The sequence below is a fragment of the Bubalus kerabau genome, chromosome 13 (assembly GCF_029407905.1).
Source record: "Bubalus kerabau isolate K-KA32 ecotype Philippines breed swamp buffalo chromosome 13, PCC_UOA_SB_1v2, whole genome shotgun sequence".
NCBI lineage: Eukaryota > Metazoa > Chordata > Mammalia > Artiodactyla > Bovidae > Bubalus > Bubalus kerabau.
Genome location: NC_073636.1, coordinates 51245839 through 51268017, shown reverse-complemented (window position 1 = coordinate 51268017; position 22179 = coordinate 51245839). Strand labels below are relative to the sequence as shown.

Below are 22179 nucleotides of genomic sequence, written 5' to 3'. Positions count from 1 at the left end.
CCTATGTCTTCCTCTAGGAGTTCTATAGTTTCTGGCCTTATATTTAGATATTTAATCCATTTTGAGTTAATTTTTGTGTATGGTGTTAGAAAGTGTTCTAGTTTCTTTCTTTCTTTTCTTTTTTTACAAGTGGTTGACCAGTTTTCCCAGCACCACTTGTTAAAAGAGATCGTCTTTTCTCCATTGTATGTTCTTGCCTCCTTTGTCGAAGATAAGGTGACCATAGGTGCGTGGATTTATCTCTGGGCTTTCTATTTTGTTCCATTCATCTATATGTCTGTCTTTGTGCCAGTACCATACTCTTTTGATGACTGTGGCTTTTTGGTAGAGTCTGAAGTCAGGCAGGTTTATTCCTCCAGTTCCATTCTTCTTTCTAGAGTTTGATTTGGCTATTCCAGGTTTTTTGTATTTCCATACAAATTGTGAAATTATTTGATCTAGTTCTGTGAAGAATACCATTGGTAGCTTGACAGGGATTGCATTGAATCTTTTGATTGCTTTGGGTAGTATACTCATTTTCAGTATATTGATTCTTCTGATCCACGAACACGGTATATTTCTCCATCTATTAGTGTCCTCTTTGATTTCTTTCACCAGTGTTTTATAGTTTTCTATGTATAGGTCTTTTGTTTCTTTAGGTAGATATATTCCTAAGTATTTTATTCTTTTTGTTGCAATGGTGAATGGAATTGTTTCCTTAATTTCTCTTTCTGTTTTCTCATTGTTAGTGTATAGGAATGCAAGGGATTTCTGTGTGTTGATTTTATATCCTGCAACTTTACTATATTCGTTTGTTAGCTCTAGTAATTTTCTGGTGGAGTCTTTAGGGTTTCCTATGTAGAGGATCATGTCATCTGCAAACATTGAGAGTTTTACTTCTTCTTTTCCAATCTGGATTCCTTTTATTTCTTTTTCTGCTCTGATTGCTGTGGCCAAAACTTCAAAAACTGTGTTGAATAGTAGTGGTGATAGTGGGCACCCTTGTCTTGTTCCTGACTTTAGCGGAAATACTTTCAATTTTTCACGATTGAGAATAATGTTTGTTGTGGGTTTGTCATATATAGCTTTTATTATGTTGAGGTATGTTAATTTATTCCTGCTTTCTGGAGGGTTTTTTTTTTATCATAAATAGATGTTGAATTTTGTCAAGGGCTTTCTCTGCATCTATTGAGATAATCATATGGTTTTTATCTTTCAATTTGTTAATGTGGTGTATTACACTGATTGACTTGTGGATATTGGAAAATCCTTGCATCCCTGGGATAAAGCCCACTTGGTCATGAGTATGATATTTTTAATATGCTGTTGGATTCTGTTTGCTAGACTTCTGTTAAGGATTTTTGCATCTATGTTCATCAGTGATATTGGCCTGTAGTTTTCTTTTTCTGTGGCATCTTTGTCAGGTTTTGGTATTAGGGTGATGGTGGTCTCATAGAATGAGTTTGGAAGTTTACCTTCCTCTGCAATTTTCTGGAAGAGTTTGAGTAGGATAGGTGTTAGCTCGACTCTAAATTTTTGGTAGAATTCAGCTGTGAAGCCACCTGGCCCTGGGCTTTTGTTTGCTGGAATATTTCTGATTACAGTTTCCATTTCCATGCTTGTGATGGGTCTGTTAAGATTTTCCATTTCTTCCTGGTTCAGTTTTGGCAATTTGTACTTTTCTAAGCAATTTTCTAAGCATCAGAGGGCAGACACCCTGAAACCATAATCACAGAAAACTAGTCAATCTAATCATACTAGGACCACAGCCTAGTCTAACTCAATGAAACTAAGCCATGTCCATGGGGCTACCCAAGATGGTTGGGTCATGGTGGAGAGGTGCGACAGAATGTGGTCCCCTGGAGAAGGGAATGGCAAACCACTTCAGTATTCTTGCCTTGAGAACCACATGAACTGTATGAAAAGGCAAAATGATAGGATACTGAAAGAGGAACTCCCCAGGTCAGTAGGTGCCAAATATGCTACTGGAGATCAGTGGAGAAGTAACTCCAAAAAGAATGAAGGGATGGAGCCAAAGAAAAACAATACCCAGTTGTGGATGTGACTAGTGATAGAAGCAAGGTCCGATGCTGTAAAGAGCAATATTGCATAGGAACCTGGAATGTGAGGTCCATGAAACAAGGCAAATTGGAAGTGGTCAAACAGGAGATGGCAAGAGTGAATGCTGACATTCTAGAAATCAGCGAACTAGAATGGACTGGAATGGGTGAATTTAACTCAGATGACCATTATATCTACTACTGTGGGCAGGAATCCCTTAGAAGAAAAGGAGTAGCCATCATGGTCAACAAAAGAGTCCGAAATGCAGTACTTGGATGCAATCTGAAAAATGACAGAATGATCTCTGTTTGTTTCCAAGGCAAACCATTCAATATCACAGTAATCCAAGTCTATGCCCCAACCAGTAATGCTGAAGAAGCTGAAGTTGAACAGTTCTATGAAGACCTACAAGACCTTTTAGAACTAACACACAAAAAAGATGCCCTTTTCATTATAGGGGACTGGAATGCAAAAGTAGGAAGTCAAGAAACACCTGGAGTAACAGGCAAATTTGGCCTTGGAATACGGAATGAAGCAGGGAAAAGACTAATAGAATTTTGTCACGAACATTCACTGGTCAGAGCAAACACCCTCTTCCAACAACACAAGAGAAGACTCTACACATGGACACCACCAGATGGTCAACACCGAAATCAGATTGATTATATTCTTTGCAGCCAAAGATGGAGAAGGTCTATACAGTCAACAAAAACAAGACCAGGAGCTGACTGTGGCTCAGATCATGAACTCCTTATTGCCAAATTCAGACTGAAATTGAAGAAAGTAGGGAAAATCACTAGACCACTCAGGTATGACCTAACTCAAATCCCTTATGATTATACAGTGGAAGTGAGAAATAGGTTTAAGGGACTAGATCTGATAGATAGAGTGCCTGATGAACTATGGATGGAGGTTCGTGACATTGTACAGGAGACAGGGATCAAGACCATCCCCATGGAAAACAAATGGAAAAAAGCAAAAGGCTGTCTGAGGAGGCCTTACAAATAGCTGTGAAAAGAAGAGAAGTGAAATGCAAAGGAGAAAAGGACTGATATAAGCATCTGAATGCAGATTTCCAAAGAAGAGCAAAAAGAGATAAGAAAGTCTTCCTCAGAGACCAAAGAAATAGAGGAAAACAACAGAATGGGAAAGACTAGACATCTCTTCAAGAAAATTAGAGATACCAAGGGAACATTTCATGTAAAGATGGGCTTGATAAAGGACAGAAATGGTATGGACCTAACAGAAGCAGAAGATATTAAGAAGAGGTGGCAAGAATACACAGAACTGTACAAAAAAGATCTTCACGACCCAGATAATCACGATGGTGTGATCACACACCTAGAGCCAGACATCCTGGAATGTGAAGTCAAGTGGGTCTTAGAAAGCATCACTATGGACAAAGCTAGTAGAGGTGATGGAATTCCAGTGGAGCCCATTCAAATCCTGAAAGATGATGCTGTGAAAGTGCTGCACTCAATATGTCAGCAAATTTGGAAAACTCAGCAGTGGTCACAGGACTGGAAAAGGTCAGTTTTCATTCCAATCCCAAAGAAAGGCAATGCCAAAGAAAGCTCAAACTATCACACAATTGCAGTCATCTCACACACTAGTAAAGTAACACTCAAAATTCTCCAAGCCAGGCTTCAGCAATACATGAACCGTGAACTTCCAGATGTTCAAGCTGGTTTCAGAAAAGGCAGAGGAACCAGAGATCAAATTGCCAACATCCGCTGGATCATCAAAAAAGCAAGAGAGTTCCAGAAAAACATCTATTTCTGCTTTATTGACTATGCCAAAGCCTTTGACTGTGTGGATCACAATAAACTGTGGGAAATTCTGAAAGAGATGGGAATACCAGACCACCTGACCTGCCTCTTGAGAAACCTATATGCAGATCAGGAAGCAACAGTTAGAACTGGACATGGAACAACAGACTGGTTCCAAATAGGAAAAGGAGTACATCAAGGCTGTATATTGTCATCCTGCTTATTTAACTTCTATGCAGAGTACATCATGAGAAACGCTGGGCTGGAAGAAGCACAAGCTAGAATCAAGATTGCCGGGAGAAATATCAATAACCTCAGATATGCAGATGACACCACCCTTATGGCAGAAAGTGAAGAGGAACTCAAAAGCCTCTTGATGAAAGTGAAAGTGGAGAGTGAAAAAGTTGGCTTAAAGCTCAACATTCAGAAAACGAAGATCATGGCATCCGGCCCCATCACTTCATGGGAAATAGATGCAGAAACATTGGAAACAGTGTCAGACTTTATTTTTCTGGGCTTCAAAATCACTGCAGATGGTGATTGCAGCCATGAAATTAAAAGTCGCTTACTCCTTGGAAGGAAAGTTATGACCAACCTAGATAGCACATTGAAAAGCAGAGACATTACTTTGCCAACAAAGGTTCGTCTAGTCAAGGCTATGGTTTTTCCTGTGGTCATGTATGGATGAGAGAGTTGGACTGTGAAGAAGGCTGAGTGCCGAAGAATTAATGCTTTTGAAATGTGGTATTAGCGAAGACTCTTGGTAGTCCCTTGGACTGCAAGGAGATCCAACCAGTCCATTCTGAAGGAGATTAGCCCTGGAATTTCTTTGGAAGGAATGATTCTAAAGCTGAAACTCCAGTACTTGGCCACCTCATGCTAAGAGTTGACTCATTGGAAAAGACTCTGATGCTGGGAGGGATTGGGGGCAGGAGGAGAAGGGGACGACAGAGGATGAGATGGCTGGATGTCATCACTGACTCGATGGACGTGAGTCTGAGTGAACTCCGGGAGTTGGTGATGGACAGGGAGGCCTGCTGTGCTGCGATTCATGGGGTCGCAAAGAGTCGGACATGACTGAGTGACTGAACTGAACTGAACTAAACTCAAGCAATTGTCCATTTCTTCCAAGTTGTCCATTTTATTGGCATATAGTTGCTGATAGTAGTCTGTTATGATCCTTTGTATTTCTGTGTTGTCTCTTGTGATCTCCCCATTTTCATTTCTAATTTTGTTGATTTGATTTTTCTCCCTTTGTTTCTTGATGAGTCTGGCTAATGGTTTATTAATTTTATTTAACTTCTCAAAGAACCAGCTTTTGGCGTTGTTGATTTTTGCTATGGTCTCCTTTGTTTCATTTGCATTTATTTCTGCCCTAATTTTTAAGATTTCTTTTCTTCTACTAACCCTGGGGTTCTTCATTTCTTCCTTTTCTAGTTGCTTTAGGTGTAGAGTTAGGTTATTTATTTGAGTTTTTTCTTGTTTCTTGAGGTAAGCCTGTATTGCTATGAACCTTCCCATAAGTACTGCTTTTACAGTGTCCCATAGGTTTGGGTTCCTGTGTTTTCATTTTCATTCTTTTCTATGCATATTTTGATTTCTTTTTTGATTTCTTCTGTGATTTGTTGGTTATTCAGCAGCGTGTTGTTCAGACTCCATATGTTGGAATTTTTAATAGCTTTTCTCCTCTAATTTAGATCTAATCTTACTGCATTGTTTTCAGAAAAGATGCTTGGAATGATTTGTTTTTTTTTTTTTTTTTAATTTACCAAGGTTAGATTTATGGCCCAGCATGTGATCTGTTCTGGAGAAGGTTCCATGTGCACTTGAGAAAAAGGTGAAATTCATTGTTTGGGGGTGAAATGTCCTATAGATATCAATTAGGCCTAACTGGTCTATTGTATCAGTTAAAGTTTGTATTTTCTTGTTTATTTTCTGTTTAGTTGATCTATCCATAGGTGTGAGTGGGGTATTAAAGTCTCCTACTATTATTGTGTTATTATTAATTTCCCCTTTCATACTTGTTGGTATTTGTCTTACATACTTTTTTTTTTTTTAACATTTGTGGAGCTCCTATGTTGGGTGCATATATATTTATAATTGTTATATCTTTTTCTTGGATTGATTCTGTGATCATTATGTAGTGTCCTTCTTTATCTCATTTCGCAGCCTTTGTTTTAAAGTCTATTTTATCTGATATGAGTATGGCTACTCCTGCTTTCTTTTGGTCTCTATTTGCATGGAATATCTTTTTCCAGCCCTTCACTTTCAGTCTGTATGTGTCCTTTGTTTCAAGGTGGGTCTCTTGTAGACAACATATATAGGGATCTTGGTTTTGTATCCATTCAGCCAGTCTTTGTCTTTTGGTTGGGGCATTCAACCCATTTACATTTAAAGTAATTATTGATAAGTAGGAGCTAAAGAGCCTCTTGATGAAAGTGAAAGAGGAGAGTGAAAAGGTTGGCTTAAAGCTAAACATTCAGAAAATGAAGGTCATGGCATCTGGTCCCATCACTTCATGGGCAGTAGATGGGGAAACAGTGGAAACAGTGTCAGACTTTATTTTTGGGGTTCCAAAATCACTGCAGATGGTGATTGCAGCCATGAAATTAAAAGATGCTTACTCCTTGGAAGAAAAGTTATGACCAACCTAGATAACATATTAAAAAGCAGAGACATTACTTTGCCAACAAAGGTCCGTCTAGTCAAGGCTATGGTTTTTCCTGTGGTCATGTGTGGATGTGAGAGTTGGACTGTGAAGAAAGCTGAGTGCCGAAGAATTGCTGCTTTTGAACTGTGGTGTTGGAGAAGACTCTTGAGAGTCCCTTGGACTGCAAGGAGATCCAACCAGTCCATTCTGAAGAAGATCAGCCCTGGGATTTCTTTGGAAAGAATGATGCTAAAGCTGGAACTCTAGTACTTTGGCCACCTCATGTGAAGAGTTGACTCATTGGAAAAGACTCTGATGCTGGGAGGGATTGGGGGCAAGAGGAGAAGGGGACAACAGAGGATGAGATGGCTGGATGGCATCACTGACTCGATGGACATGAGTTTGAGTGAACTCTGGGAGTTAGTGATGGACAGGGAGGCCTGTTGTGCTGCGATTCATGGAGTCTCAGAGTTGGACACGACTGAGCTACTGAACTGAACTGAACTGATGATCCCTTTGCCATTTACTTTATTGATTTGGGTTCGAGTTTATACACCGTTTCTGTGTTTCTTTTCTAGAGAAGATCCTTTAGCATTTATTGGAGAGCTGGTTTGTTGGTGCAGAATTCTCTCAGCTTTTGCTTGTCTGCAAAGCTTTTGATTTCTCCTTCATATTTGAATGAAATCCTTGCTAGGTACAGTAATCTGGGCTGTAGGTTATTTTCTTTCATCACTTTAAGTATGTCCTGCTATTCCCTTCTGGCCTGAAGAGTTTCTATTGAAAGATAAGTTGTTATTCTTATGGGAATCCCCTTGTGTGTTATTTGTTGTTTTTCCCTTGCTGCTTTTAATATTTGTTCTTTGTGTTTGATCTTTGTTAATGTGAATAATATGTTTCTTGGGGTGTTTCGCCTTGGGTTTATCCTGTTTGGGACTCTCTGGGTTTCTTGAACTTGGGTGACTATTTCCTTCCCCATTTTAGGGAAGTTTCCAACTATTATCTTCTCAAGTATTTTCTCATGGCCTTTCTTTTTGTCTTCTTCTTCTGGGACTTCTATGATTTGAATGTTGGGTCGTTTAACATTGTCCCAGAGTTCTCTGAGGTTGTCCTCATTTCTTTTAATTCTTTTTCCCTCTCTGTTTCATTTATTTCTACCATTCTATCTTCTACCTCACTAATTCTATCTTCTGCCTCTGTTATTCTGTGTACCTCTCCAGGTGTCCCTCACTGTGGAGAAACTTTACATCATTAACCTAGATGTTTTATCATCCGTGCTGTATAGATGGAGAAGTCTTGAGGCTACTGTAAGAATACGACTCAAAACCAGAGGCAGGAGGCTTAAGTCAAAATCCTGAGAACACCAGAGAACTCCTCACTCCAGGGAACATTAATCGATAGGAGTTCATCAAATGCTTCCATACCTATACTGAAACCAAGCACCACCCAAGGGCCAACAAGTTCCAGAGAAAGACATACCATGCAAATTCTCCAGCAACACAGGAACATAGCCCTGAGCTTCAATATACAGGCTTCCCAAAGTCACACCAAACCCATTGACATCTCAAAACTCATTACTGGACACTTCAGTGCATTCCAGAGAGAACAAATCCAGCTCCACCCGCCCGAACACCGACACAAGCTTCCCTAACCAGGAACCTAGACAAACCACACATCCAACCCCACCCACAGCGAAGAACCTCCACAATAAAGAGGAACCACAAACTGCCAGAATACGGAAAGTCCACCCCAAACACAGCAATATAAACAAGATGAAAAGGCAGAGAAATACGCAGCAGGTAAAGGAACAGGATAAATGCCCACCAAACCAAACCAAAGAGGAAGAGATAAGGAAACCACCTGATAAAGAATTCCAAATAATGATAGTGAAAATGATCCAAAATCTTGAAAACGAAATGGAGTTACAGATAAATAGCCTAGAGACAAAGATCGAGAAGCTGCAAGAAAGTTTTAACAAGGACCTAGAAGAAATAAAAAAGTGTCAATATATAATGACTAATGCAATAAATGAGATAAAGTAAACAGATAAAGATTCAGACAAAGTAAACAGATAAAGATTTGTGGCTGATTAATGAGGCTTTAGTAATAATCACCTAAAAAGACCACACGATGGCAGTGTTTCTCTAAGAAGCTCAACTAAATCCTTTAAGGAGTAAGTCAATACAAGAAAATTGAAGTACAACTTGTAAGAGGATGTTTTTGAATGCACGAGGAATATGACTCAGAATTCAGTGATTCATAGTTTACTGAATTCTAGAAAATAACTTAGAACATTTCTTGAGGGTTTCTTGCATCATTTATTTTGCAAAAGGGCCAAAGACACTGTCCAGAAGGACTAGAACTAGATGTGTTATTTATTCCAACTATATGGGGTGATACTACTTACAAAGCAAGTTACAGAATTCATATGTTCATGGGTCAGCACAAAGCATACTGGTTTTTCACGTCTTCTAATTCTTTGGCACATTTTAGAGTTTAATTTTTATGATGACATTGAATAATCAAGACAAGCATAAATAGACTACGCTCAAGTTACCAAATTTCCAATATACAATGCATCTTTAAAACTTCCACTAAACAGAGTTTGAACAAAACAACCTTTTATATCCTAAATACCTCTTTTGCTTTCTTGGGCTTCAGGGTGCCAGATTATTCTTAAATAGTTGCCCTGAATGAAGACAGAATGATGACCAGAGCCATCAACTGTTTCATAAGTCAGGAGTTGTATGCATTTCCTGTGAATAGTTTAAAGATTTTCTAGTATATTTTCTTTATTCAATAAATATTTTTGAAGACTTTGATTACATGTGTCAATATTTAAAAACTTGAGGAGTCTTAAGATGTATCTCTATTGCTGAGTAAACAATTAGAGAGAAGAGATCTCAGATTGTTCTAGATCAGTTAACAAACTCTTTTGTTTATTATTCTAAATTAAGCCAGAATAAAATATATTATTTAATTGTATTGACAGTTACAAACTGAGAAACCAATGGGAGATACTTGAGTAACTTCAGTTTTGAGAAATATTAAAATAGAATCTTGGGCTAGTTTTCATCAACCTCATCAGTTCTAGGCAAGTCATTCAGTCATTATTTCTGTTTGCTGGTGGCATTTAGCTTGGAGCCATTTCATCCTGTGCCCAGTTATTTTGTAGATGAAGCTATCTATAAATACAAAAAAATCATAAAACTATGGCTTTTTAATGAATGTTTTTGAAGCTGAAAGGGCCTACAATAGATGATCACAAAGGCATAATGAGGCAGCATGACTCCTGCAAGTCCATGTCTAAATGGGCTTTGATTCCACACAAGCAGGTCCACATCTGTAATTCCTGTATGAGTTAGCATGTCATATTTCTAACTCAGATTGTATCTCCTCACTCATTTTTTTTAGTGTTTGGCATCAAATAGAGTCCCAGGGGACAGTAAACAAGAAAGGATGTGCACTTTTTTCAAAGACTGATATCTTAATTGCTCATAATGAATTAACTAGAAAATGCCTTCTATTATTACATTTAGGTTTTATGGTGATTAGGAAAGTTGTAAAGGAAGGGTGAATGTAGAGCAAGAAGAATCTGATCAGAAAAAGGAACTATGGAGATATTTAAATGGTTGATGTTCCATAAGCAGTAATTTAGTTCTACTGAAAAATTGATAAAGGTTCAAGAAGTTTAATTTTTTATGTATACCATATTAAGATTCAAAATTAAGGTATATAAATTATTTGGGGATAATGACCAAAAAAAAAAAAAATCTCATGATGGATGAAGGGACTAGATAAACAATCCTACCAGAGTTCTGTTTGGTCATGAACTTCAAGGAAGTACAACTCTTACTAGATCTGACCTTGATTATTACTTTCAGATTGTCAATGTTGTAAAATTTGACTTGTTCTTGAAAAATAATAAAGATGCATAATCTGCTGGATGATCTTTGAGGGAGCTCATAAGTAGAAACAATTGTAGACTTGAGTAAAGTGGTAAAGAGGGAGATTAAAACATTTTTTAGTTCTCATTATAAATAAAACTATCTTTATAATTTTTTCTTATGATTACAGCATCTTCACAACTATTTCACAGTGAGCCCTGGAGTTCCTGCTTGGTATTCTTATGTCTTTTTTATCACAGCCACCTTGATTTTTGGCCTTTTTATGGGTCTGGTAAGAGATAATGTGAATCTCTCTCTCTCTCTCTCTCTTTTTTTTTTTTTAAAGCCAGTTGGTTTCATGCAAAACTAGAAAGCAGCCAAGAAAGAAAAAGCATATACACAAACATCATTTTGTGTATAATCTAAGCAAATAACATTTGCTTTTATGATACTGCTTTCAATGGAAACTTGAGATATAATGGAAAATTCATTAAATTATTATCACCTTATCCTCCCCCTTAAATATTCTGATGATATATGCTACCCAAAATATAAGCAGTGTTGAAGAGAGAAATAGAGACTGAACTTGAGTTATAGTTGACAACTGATTCAGTTGTGAAGGCACACATTGCCTACATGATTAGAACACCATAGTGATAAGGCCAAACCTGTGAATTTATTTCTTGGGTAAATAAGATGATTTTTCCTGTTTGTATCCTCAAATTGAACCTTTCAGTTTTCCCAAGGTGGATTTTGTAAGATAATGTGGATAAAAAAAAAATCACAGTCATTATGTGTAAAAATGAGATGCAAGCTGCATCACTATGTCTTCTTTGGATTTGAAAATTCCTTTTCATTAGGTATCTGCACACTCTCTCCCTAGAGTTTTAGATAGGGGTTGGAATAATACATTTATACTTAACTATGTGGGCTACTGTAAATGTTTGGGTATGTTTTACTCCTGATTATATATATTTATGAAATCTTTCTCTTCACCTGCTCTTGATCAATGTGACCACTAAACTCTAAGAAGTTCATAAAAGTTATACTATATACTAATCACTTAGTTCTTAAACACTGTATGATAGGAATAATTGATCACTAAAATTTTCTAGAACTTGAAGTGGAACAACAGACTGGTTCCAAATCTGACAAGAAGTACGTCAACAGTATATATTGTCACTCTTCTTATTTAGCTTATATGCAGAGTACGTCACGAGAAATGCTGGACTGGGTGAAGCACAAGCTGGAATGCAGCATGCCAGGCCTCCCTGTCCATCACCAACTCCCGGAGTTTACCAAAACTCATGTTCATTGAGTCGGTGATGCCATCCAACCATCTCACCCTCTGTCGTCCCCTTCTCCTCCTGCCTTCAATCTTTCCCAGCATCAGGGTCTTTTCAAATGAGTCAGCTCTTTGCATCAGGTGGCCAAAGTATTGAAGTTTCAGCTTCAACATCAGTCCTTCCAATGAACACTCAGGACTGATCTCATTTAGGATAGACTGGTTGGATCTCCTTGCACTCGAAGGGATTCTCAAGAGTCTTCTCCAACACCACAGTTCAAAAGCATCAATTCTTCGGTGCTCAGCTTTCTATATAGTCCAACTCTCACATCCATACATGAGCACTGGAAAAACCATAGCCTTGACTAGATGAACTTTTGTTGGCAAAGTTATGTCTCTGCTTTTTAATATGTTATCTAGGTTGGTCATAACTGTCCTTCCAAGGAGTAAGTGTCTTTTAATTTCATGGCTGCAGTCACCATCTGCAGTGATTTTGGAACCCCCCCCCCCCCAAATAAAGTCAGCCACTGTTTCCACTGTTTCTCCATCTATTTGCCCTGAAGTGATGGGACTGGATGACATGATCTTAGTTTTCTGAATGTTAAGCTTTAAGCCAACTTTTTCATTCTTCTCTTTTACTTTTGTCAAGAGACTCTTAGTTCTTCTTCACTTTCTACCATAAGGGGGGGTGTCATCTGCATATCTGAGATGATTGAAATTTCTCCCAGCAATCTTGATTCCAGCTTGTTCTTCATCCAGCCCAGTTTTTCTCATGATGTACTCTGCATATAATGATGTGCATATAATGATGTCCATGGGGTCGCAAAGAATGGGACACGACTGAGCGACTGAACTGAACTGAAAAATTTCTAGAAGGACAGCCCTTTATGTAAAATTGTCTCGAAGTCTGTCCTTATATTTTGTAATGTATTTCAGCTCTTTTGAACCATCTTTTAAAAAATAAAGAAAATGTTAGTAGTCACCTTTAGAGCAAGTCATAACTTGGTACTACAAAGTTATATTTCAAGGTGCCAAGGAAACTTGATTTTATTTTGCCGTGAACATGCTTACCTCATATTATGGTTTGTATTTTTCATTTGACTGCTGATGTTAACTTCATGGATAGGGATAGAATGTTATTCATTAGTGCCAGGTATGTTCCATTCTGCTGTATTAATCTTATTGCTAATTAATGTGTCCTTAGTCTTCTGGCCTAAAATGATTTGACTTTGGATATAACTTTGTGGATATCAATGTACTTCTCCCAACTGCTATCTGTTTTGGAGCTGCATGACTGTGTGGCTTCTGTAGGGGGAACAGTATGAGATCCTGGGAGATTCTGAGATGGAGTTATGGTGGATGTAGTTGAGTATGGGCCTATTGGAAGACCATTGAAAACTCTTCTCAGCATAAAGGGTTTTAGAATTTTATTTTTGAGGTTGACTTTAAGTCTAAAAAGTCAGGCTTGCATAAGCCCTAAGTTTATTTGGAAACTGAGTCAAATTATCAGTGTAGGAAGGTTATTAGAGACTTGATCGGAAGAAAAGAGTTGATTCTAGACTATTCAAGTGACCAAGTGATGCTGTTCCTTCGTAAGAAGTTGGAAAGAGAGCGTTATTTAAGGAAATAATAATTTCAAAGCAGTAATAGAGTCATGGCAAAATATGGGGAAACAATGGAAATGGTGATGGACTTTATTTTCTTGGTCTCCAAAGTCACTGCAGATGGTGACTGCAACCTTGAAATTAAAAGACACCTGTTCCTTGAAAGAAAGGTTAGGACAAACTTAGACAGCATGTTAAAGAGCAGAGACATTACTTTACTGACAAAGGTCTGTATAGTTAAAGCTATGGTTTTTCCAGTAGCCATGTATGGATGTGAGATTTGGACCATAAAGAAAGCTGAGTGATGAAGAATTGATGCTTTGGAACCGTGGTGTTGGAGAAGACTCTTGAGAGTCCCTTGGACTGCAAGGAGATCAAACCAGTCAATCCGAAAGGAAATCAGTCCTTAATATTCATTGGAAGGACAGTTGCTAAAGCCGAAGCTCCAATACTTTGGCGACATAATGCGGAGAACTGACTCATTGAAAAAGACCCTGATGCTGGGAAAGACTTAAGGCAGGAGAAGGGGAAAACAGAGGGTGAGATGGCTGGATGGTATCACTGACTTGATGGACATAAGTTTGGGCAGTCTCCAGGAGATAGTGATGGATAGGGAAGCCTGTTTTGCTGCAATCCATGGGATGGCAGAGTCGGACATGACTCAGTGACTGAACTGAACTGAACTAAATAGACTCATACGTTTTCTGTTAATACATTTCCACAAAACAGCAAGCACGTATCTCTGCTCAAAATGCCTTTTCTACAACCGTAGTGTGTGTTAAAAGAGACACAACAGCTAGAATTTTTGCCTTTAGTGAGGTCTCAGGTTACAGCTCATTGTTCTGTGTCATCTTTGCCATTAACTGGGGACTGAAAGCAAGGCCCCGTGTGCCATCATGTGAAGCTTGGTCCTGGTGACCTCAGAGGGGTCTCCTTTCCTCTATGAGTCCTTATGGAGTTTAACATATGCATTGGCCAGGAGAGGCAGAATGTTTTCCATACAGAAGTGATTTCCTGATCATGTCTATGTTTCCCATAAGACTGACTATTACATTTTTTTCTATTTTTTTGTAACTTTAAAAGAATGGAAGTCAAAACAAGGCTGCTAGTTTGATCTTTGTTTGCTGTCTTGATTGAGCCTAGTAATGGCAGAAATATTTTACCAAGTGTTATTTTTCACATGTAGTCAAAAGGCTCAGTTTAGAAATCAAGTGTATATTTTGCATTTTAAACCAATATAGGAAAGATCCATAAGTGTATATCTGTATATCAGATCACTCTGGCCTCATCACTTTCTGACATCAGCAACTGTGCTTTGAAGGATGGAAAACAGCAAAGCTGTGGACAGGCAGAAGAGCCATGAAATGCATGGGCAGCAATCTTATGCCTCTCTTATCTGGTCTCCATTTCAATTGGTGTAGACACTTTGAATTTTGCAGCTTGGGTGGGCAATTTTTCTATTGGGTTGGCCAGTAGTTCATTTGGGTTTTTCCCAAAGATCTTATGGGAAAACTCTAATGAACTTTTTGGTCAACCCAGTATATGTTGCTGATCAATTCCTAGCGCAGAGCCTCCACAGAGAGGGTCTCTAGTATCAGGAGGGGTAGCTATCACTCTCTGTGAAAGATGGCAAATCCATCTGCTGTCCTCGTTTAGATGCCTAGCTGTCTGCTAAGCTGAAACCTGAAAATCCAACTGTTGGAGGAAAGAGAAAGAGGAGAGTACCATTTCTATTTAGACCTTATTTGTGGCTCAAAAAGTGGCCCATCCCTAGACAGTGGTTCTTTAGACTGGAAAATAGACCCTGAACTGATAGAATGAGAGGATTTTCCTCCCAATTTCTGAGAAGGATGACTATGTAATGGAATTATGTACTATTAGAGACATGAAACAGCCCTTAGTGGTAGACTGACCCCAGACTTGTCCTTTCAAGAGAATGCAAGTGAGAAAACAGTTAAGTGACTTCCCCAGGGTTGAGGCTGGTGTCCCTTAAGTCTCTTCTAGGCCCCTTTACCTACCATTTTAGATGGTCCAGGTATCTCACAGGTGGGACTTACTCCCTTCCAGGATTTGTTGTAAATGCCAATTATTTGTCACTGGCAGGTGTTTCTTTTTTCCCTTACAATGTGACCGGACCAAAAATTTCCCTTCAGTTGGTATTAAGAAAGGCAAAAGGAAAAAGAAAATCACAAAAAACATTATGTTCATTGAATAGCTACTATAAGCATGTGGCTATCATGTAGGTTTTCAAACTCTGTCTTTTCAGATTGAGATGTTTTCCTCTTTGTTGTTCACATCAATTTAACGGCTTGAAGCTTGTTCCTCTCCAACCCACAGTGCCTTGTGCATCCCATTGCCCTGCATGTGGGAGTCCTCTGCCTGGCATTTAGGCATTTCTCTGGATCCAAGCATCAATACTTTGGCCACTTGATGCAAAGAGTCATTGGAAAAGACCCTGATATTGGGAAATATTGAAGGCAGGAGGAGAAAGTGGTGACAGAGGGTGAGATGGTTGGATGGCATCACCGACTTGATGGACATGAGTTTGAGAAACCCTGGGAAAGTCCATGGGGTCAATGCAGTCTATGCTGCGGTCCATGGAGTCGCTGAGTGACTGAACAACAACAGGATCTAAGAGCCTCTGTGGTTGAATTTTGTGTTGCTTACAAGAGTCAGACCACTGGTGTTGCCTGTCCTCTCCTGACCACGTCCAGGGCCCTAAAGGCCACCTCTTTCAAGTGGTCACTCTAGATCCTTTCCCACCCCTATACCTGGTTGTCATTTCTGTATCTCTTAAGAATCTATTAAAGAGCTTTCTTCATTCTTTTATGAGTTCCCTGTTTCATATTGTTTTATAATTAAATATCCTTTTTAATCTCCTCCTGAGCCCTTCCCCCCAGATGTTAACATGATATCTTAAATGTAATGAACCAAATATTAAGTAATAAATGAATATACAGGTGGTAATAATCAAAGTGAGTTACTCATTTGATGTTTATGAAATTGAATCAAAGGACCATGACTTTGGAGTTAAAAAATTTTAACCCCCTTAAATTTATGAAGTACTATTTCTATTTTAAAGATTTGGCAGTTGTTCACAGTATAGGCAAAGCCCAGGAGTCAGCTCAGTACAAGAGGACCTGTGAAGCCCTTCTCAATGGGTGGCTTCCTCCTGTGCTGGTCTCTCTGTGCTGTGCGCTGCTGTAGGGTGACATGTGAGGGTGTAGAGAGCCAGGGGCTCCACTGACTCATCCCTGTTTCACGTGTCATCCCATCAGTTACACTGCCGCAGTCCACAGTCCAGGTGTGGAACATGGACTGGAATGAACCTGCCTCTAGGAAGCGTGTAGTTTATCAAGGGAAACAGCATATTTATAGTAAGCAGAAAGTGAGTCAATGCTGCAATCAAGGTTGGAGGTGAGACCAGTCAATCACTGTTTAAAATAAGATTTAGTCCACATCATTGTTATGTTTTCTCACAGGTTGTCACTCTGTTAACTTCTTGTGGCACTCTTAGTAATTCTATACCATTAAATATTCTCCCACATAGTCAGGGCTTTCCCACTGGTGAGGGACAACCCATATACAGACTAATCTGTCAGTGTTGTTGTTGTTCAGTCACCAAGTCATGTCCGACTCTACGTGACCCCATGGACTGCAGCACACCAGGCTTCCCTGTCCCTCACCATCTCCTGGAGTTTGCCCAAGTTCATGTCCATTGAATCAGTGATGCTCTCCAACTATCTCATCTTCTGTTGCCCTTTTCTCCTGCCTTCAGTCTTTTCACCATCAGTGTCTTTTCCAGTGAATCAGCTGTTCACATCAGGTCGCCGAAGTATTGGAGCTTCAGCTTCAGCATCAGTCCTTCCAGAGTATTCAGGGTTGATTTTCTTTAAGATTGACTGATTTGATCTCCTTGTTTTCTTTCCAAAGGACTCTCGAGTCTTCTCCAGCACCACAATTTGAAAGCATCCATTCTTTGGTGCTCTGCCTTCTTTATTGTCTAGCTTTCACATTGGTGCATGACTACTGGAAAGACTATAGCCTTGATTATATGGACCTTTGTTGGCAAAGTGATGTCTTTCCTTTTTAACACATTGTCTAGGTTCTTCATAGCTTTCCTTCCAAGAAGCAGTTGTCTTCTAATTTCATGGCTGCAGTCACCATCTTCAGTGACTTTAGAGCCCAGGAAGAGGATATCTGTCATCCTCTGTCTTCCACCTTTCCCCTTCTATTTGCCATGGAGTGATGGGACCAGATGCCATGATCTTAGTTTTTTGAATGCTGAGTATTAAGCCAGCTTTTAAACTCTCCTCCTTCACCCTCATCAAGAGGCTCTTTAGTTCATCTTTGCCTTCTGCCATTAGAGTGATATCATTTGTCATAGTAGGGTTTTTAAAAAGAGCACTTCAGACTTGGCTGATAATGTCTGTTTTCTTATACTTGCTTAATTCATCTATTTTTAGAGGGCTGTGTGTATACATTTGACTTTGTTACCTCTGTTCTAAATTAATAGTGATTTCCTACATTATATCACATAAATATAAATAGAAAATTCTTAATTATATCCTTGTCTTGTTTTTTGAGGAATTTTGACCAATTGCTCTGTATTTGTCTATGAATATCTGGTTATAGAAGAAAGGCCTAACTTTAAGGTTGTTTGGTAATAAATGTCCCATTCACTCACTGTAAAATCACTGTTTTCCCTCCAGGTCTTGGTAGTAATATCAGAATGTTTCTATTTGCCACTTCCAAGGAATTATTCTGAACATTCAGGTAAGTATGACAAATTTATGAGTTAGAGTATCTTTGGAAATCTGTGGTATTCCCTTCTGTGCTCATAGTGAATTTCCCCTTGATTTGCTGGTGACCAAGCCATCACCACCACAAAATTCCTTGAAATGTGTCCTCTAGATAGATTTGAGCAAGCATTCTTTTATCTCCTCTCTTAAATTTGGGAACATTCATTTTGGAAATTACTTTTTCCCTTGAATTGTATGCCCTTCATTAATCAGTTGACACATTTTCCTTCATTCAAATTGGGATGAGCAAGGAGGGCGGGAAAGTGATCCTCACTGAGTTTCTGTTGTGTACCAGTAGTGGCCCTGAACCCTTTAAAAGCAGTCTTCCCAAATCCTTTCATTACTTCACACTGTTTCTGGGACCAAATACCCCTGTATTTCCTTGCTTTTATTCCTATTGTTTGCAGAAAACAATAGGAACAAACAACTTTGTTTTTTTGGCCCTGCTTGTGGCCTGTAGCATATTCAAAAGCAGAGACATTACTTTGCCAACAAAGGTCCATCTAGTCAAGGCTATGGTTTTTCCAGTGGTCATGTATGGATGTGAGAGTTGGACTGTGAAGAAAGCTGAGTGCCGAAGAGTTGATGCTTTTGAACTGTGGTGTTGGAGAAGACTCTTGGTAGTCCCTTGGACTGCAAGGAGATCCAACCAGTCCATTCTAAAGGAGATCAATCCTGGGTGTTCATTGGAAGGACTGATGCTAAAGCTGAAACTCCAATACTTTGGCTACCTCATGCGAAGACTTGACTCATTGGAAAAGACTCTGATGCTGGGAGGGATTGGGGGCAGGAGGAGAAGGGGATGACAGAGGATGAGATGGCTGGATGGCATCATTGACTCGATGGACATGAGTTTGAGTGAACTCCGGGAGTTGGTGATGGACAGGGAGGCCTGGTGTGCTGCAATTCATGGGGTCACAAAGAGTCGGACACGACTGAGCGACTGAACTGAACTGAACTGAGCTGTGGCCTGTGGGATCTTAGTTTCCTGACCAGGATTGTACCTGCAATTCTTGAAGTGGAAGCACAGATTCTTAACCATTGGACCACCAGGGAAGTCCCTTTGAAGACTCATGAGACTTTGTATTTTTTGAATTTTATGTGAGAGTTTATTTTTATTTTTTTATTTTTATTATTTTTTAATTTAAATGTATTCATTTTAATTGGAGGCTAATTACTTTACAATATTGTATTGGTTTTGCCATACATTGACATGAATCCACCACGCATGTGTTCCCCATCCTGAAGCCCCCTTCCACCTACCTCCACATCCCATCCCTCTGGGTCGTCCCAGTGCACCAGTCCCGAGCACCCTGTATCACGCATCAAACCTGGACTGGTGATTCGTTTCACATATGATAATATACATGTTTCAATGCCATTGTCCTAAATCATCCCACCCTCACCCTCTCCCACAGAGTACAAAAGACTGTTCTATACATCTGTGTCTCTTTTGCTGTCTCGAATACAGAGTTATCATTACCATCTTTCTAAATTCCACATATATGCATTAGTATACTGTATTGGTGTTTTTCTTTCTGGCTTACTTCACTCTATATAATAGGCTCCAGTTTCATCCACCTCATTAGAACTGATTTAAATATATTCTTCTTAATGGCTGAGTAATATTCCATTGTGTATATGTACCACAGCTTTTTTATCCATTCGTCTGCTGATGGATATCTAGATTGCTTCCATGTCCTGGCTATTATGTGAGAGTTTAAGTAAGCTTATATTTCTTTTCAATTCTTAAAGGTTTTAAGGCTTTCAGACTTCCATATATAATTATAAACTATGTTATGTTCCTTAGAATTCTTAAAAGTAACAGAATCCCAGTTTAAAGTAACTTAGCAGAAAAAGGGAAAATCTATTAGCTTACAAAACTGGAAAATCCAAGGACATTCTGGTTTCATACTCAGCCCAAGGATGATAGGTTTCTGTCTCCATCATGCTGATTCAGTGGCTTTCAACAGCCCCAACTCACATTTTATCAGTTTAACAAATCCCTGTAGAAAGAGAGAAAGCTTTTCCTCCTCACTCTGGCCAAAAACTCCTGGAAAGTACTCCAATTGGCTCTGTTTAAGTCACAGTTGGAACCAATCACCATGACAGTGAGTGTTTCACTGAGCATTCTACAAGGTACATAATACAGAACACAAAGAACCTTTGCCCTCCATGCCTCTGGGCTCTGCCAAAGTCAGCATGGTCACCAAGTCTCCAGAGAGAGGTGGAGATGCTCTGCGTGGGGCTAGGATACTATCCAGAGATCTGTCCTGTGTGATAACATAGTTTCAAGATGGAGAAAGTCATCCTATGCCCCATCATTTCATTTCAAAGCTAAATGCACTCGGCTGTTGAATTTTATTTAAAAATAAAACTGAAGTATAGTTGATGTCAAACATTGTATTAGTTTCAGGTGTGCAATAGGGTTGATTCAATATTTTTACAGATTATACTCCATTTTAAATTATTATATGGAGAAGGCAATGGCACCCCACTCCAGTACTCCTGCCTGGAAAATCCCATGGATGGAGGAGCCTAGTAGGCTGCAGTCCATGGGGTCGCTGAGGGTTGGACACGACTGAGTGACTTCACTTTCACTTTTCACTTTCATGCATTGGAGAAGGAAATGGCAACCCACTCCAGTGTTCTTGCCTGGAGAATCCCAGGGATGGGGGAGCCTGGTGGGCTGCCATCTACGGGGTCACACAGAGTCGGACACAACTGAAGTGACTTAGCAGCAGTAAGTTATTATAAAATATTGGTTATATCCCTATGCTGTACATTACATCCTTGTATCTTGTAGATTTTATACCTACAGAATATACCAAAAGAATATGTTTGCTTTCCCCTCTCTCTGCAGTAGCTTATACCTCTTATCCCCTTCCCCTCTCTTGCCCCTTCCAGTTGGTAACCACTAATTTGTTCTCTGTATGAGTCTGTTTCTGTTTTATAATATTCATTCATTTGTTTTATTTTTTTAGGTTCCACATACTAGTGAAAGCATTTGTGAATGCCCGTTGTTTATTCAGAGAATGTTTCCCTCTCTTTCTTCTGCAGAGCAGAATCTCAGGTCAGAAGAGGTTCATATAACTGAACAGTTGCAGGATGTAGAGGAGGAAAAGGATGATTCAAATGAAGAAGAAAACAAGGACAGCCTCGCTGATGATGAGGATGAGAAAGAAGCCCTTGGTTATGAGAAGGAAGCAGAGGAGGATGAAGAGGACAGCTCGGCTGCTGGTGTGGATGAGGAGAAGAGTGATACCCATGACCAGGGGTCCCTGAGGGAGGCCTAGGAGGATGAAGGACCTAGAGAGATGGAAGATGATACTCCTTAGCAGCCCCATCCAGCTGGTGCAGAGGCGGTGGAAGACTCATTGAGGCAGCGCAGAAGTCAGCATGCTGAGAGGGGGCCATCGGCCTGAGGACAGTGTTCCCAAGACCAAAAGAATATGTTAGCTTTCCCCTCTGTCTGCAGTTTAAACCAAATTCTTATTTTCTTTTTGAATAAGCAAGCTTCTCTTGAGGAGGGAGGAGGGTTCAGGATGGGGAACACATGTATACCTGTGGCAGATTCTTGTTGATATATGGCAAAACCAATACAATATTGTAAAGTTAAAAAATAAAATTACCAGTGTTTTATAGTTTTCTATATATAGGTCTTTAGATTCTTTAGGTAGATATATTCCTAAGTATTTTATTCTTTCCGTTGCAATGGTGAATGGAATTGTTTCCTTAATTTCTCTTTCTGTTTTCTCATTATTAGTGTATAGGAATGCAAGGGATTTCTGTGTGTTGATTTTATATCCTGCAACTTTACTATAGTCATTGATTAGTTCTAGTAATTTTCTGGTGGAGTCTTTAGGGTTTTCTATGTAGAGGATCATGTCATCTGCAAACAGTGAGAGCTTTACTTCTTCTTTTCCAATTTGGATTCCTTGGAGAAAAGGGAACCCTCTTACACTGTTGGTGGGAATGCAAACTAGTACAGCCACTATGGAGAACAGTGTGGAGATTCCTTAAAAAACTGGAAATAGACATGCCTTATGATCCAGCAATCCCACTGCTGGGCATACACACTGAGAAAACCAGAAGGGAAAGAGACACGAGTACCCCAATGTTCATCGCAGCACTGTTTGTAATAG

The 22179-nt window shown here is 39.3% G+C and overlaps 1 pseudogene; it reads left to right on the top strand.

Annotated features, from left to right (window-relative positions):
• The first annotated feature begins 4381 nt into the window (after nt 1–4381).
• Nucleotides 4382–21459, top strand: LOC129624986 (thioredoxin-related transmembrane protein 4-like; annotated as a pseudogene).
• The last annotated feature ends 720 nt before the right edge of the window (nt 21460–22179 follow it).